This window comes from Pavona decussata, unplaced genomic scaffold (assembly GCF_977016875.1).
Source record: "Pavona decussata unplaced genomic scaffold, jaPavDecu1.1 SCAFFOLD_386, whole genome shotgun sequence".
Taxonomy (NCBI): domain Eukaryota; kingdom Metazoa; phylum Cnidaria; class Anthozoa; order Scleractinia; family Agariciidae; genus Pavona; species Pavona decussata.
Genome location: NW_028145758.1, coordinates 1,811,291 through 1,813,144, shown reverse-complemented (window position 1 = coordinate 1,813,144; position 1,854 = coordinate 1,811,291).

Genomic DNA, 1,854 nt, shown 5'->3' with positions numbered 1-1,854 from the left:
TCTGTCACATTTGCATGCGCTAATTTGTATTATTTATGATTTGAAAGGAAGCAAGCAGGAAAATAAATAATTATTCATTTAGGCTGACCAATAAGGGCTTGTCTATGAAATATCTTAACAGGAGCAATTTAACAATATACCGAACAGCATAATATAGTCTTCACTCAAACCAGACTAAAGCTCGGAATAATAGAATAAGATCCATTTGCAGCCTTTTAATTGAAAGTGCTTTTATCACAGCATTTGACAAAACTGATAATTTTCCGGATTTTTATTCTTGATTTTTAAATTTTGAAACGCAAAAATGTTTTTTTTATCAGCGCCATTATTGTGTGCCAAAGAATTGATGATTGGTTTTTATAATCAAACTTTGTTGTCGGCAACTACTCGCTTTCCGAGGAGAAAACTGGGAACGAAGCTGTCATGTCCAGTTTAGGAAATGATTTTGCAGACAGAAAATTCGAAAGGATAATCGTCTAAAAACTAAGCTTTGTGAAAATCTGACTCAAACTGAAAATTATAGGATCGGGACATGGGACCTATGTAGGTCTATGGGGACCGCGGAGCGTGACCGACAAGTCTGGACAGATGGGGAATTAGATAAATAGATAGACAGACAGACAGCCAGACCGTCAGGCTGACGAACAGACGGACGGCGGAACGGATGGATGGATAGATAAATAGATAGAAGGAATGATAGACAGACAGATAGACAACCAGATCGTCGGGCAGACGGACAGGCGGACGGATGGATAGATAGATAAATAGACAGACAGACAGACTGACAGCCAGACCGGCAGGCTGACGAACAGAGGGAAGGAGGAACGGATGGATAAAAAGATAAATAGATAGACGGACTGATAGACAGACAGATAGACAACCAGACCGTTAGGCAGATCGACAGCTAAACGGATGAATGGATAGATAAATAGATAGACAGATAGATAGACAGACAGACAGACAGCCAGACCGGCAGGAAGACGGACAGACGTAGGCCCTTTCTATACGTCTAGGCTTTCCGTCTACACGTGAATGGCGATTCGATGTTAATAGCCGTTGTCATAAACACATATTTTTGAGAACGCTACCCAAATTGAATATTTTCGAAAATGCCGTTTTCTCCTGTCCGTGTGGATGGGTAGGCATATTTTTTCCGGCGCGAAGGCTGACGACCTCAATTCTCAGCCCCAGAGCCTTTCGCTTGAATGCTTAAGTCCCTAGTAAAAAAGAGCAAAATTTAACATCTACACATGTCTAATGCAGACCATGAGCGCTTTTGAGTCGTTTTACAGTTACAGTAGATTTCGTATGTACGAGGAAAATCTCGCTATTTGTAAACGGTCGAAGAATGTACGTTTGTGAACGTTAACATACGTATATGTGTCGGACCTAACATATGCATGTGCCTTCTTCTCCTTAACTCTGGGGGCTAAAAGTGGTCAACAGTTTATGAGGTTGAAGCTTTAGTTCCTGTTTATTTTAGTTTTGTTCAGTATCAGCCCATACATCATCTGAAAGTACTTTCCTACTCCGCCCGCAGTCCAGTTTATGGTGAGTAGCGTAACCAATAAGAAAACAGCATTCGTGATAGAACGCTAGTAGATTTCTACTTATAGCTGATCAGGCACCGTTTGATTGTCTTAGCACTGATCTGTTCAGCAAAGAAATAGAGAAAAACGGTTTATATCTAGCTAGTTGGCTTGTGAGTTGGGCATTTTCTCTTTCGGGGGCTCCCTGGGACGTCTATAGAAATTATAGCCCCCAGATTAATTTCCGCGCACCCTCATTGGGCCGTGAAACGCACCACGTGGTACAATATCAGAGAATAACAGTCGCCCATTTTTTTTTCGACGA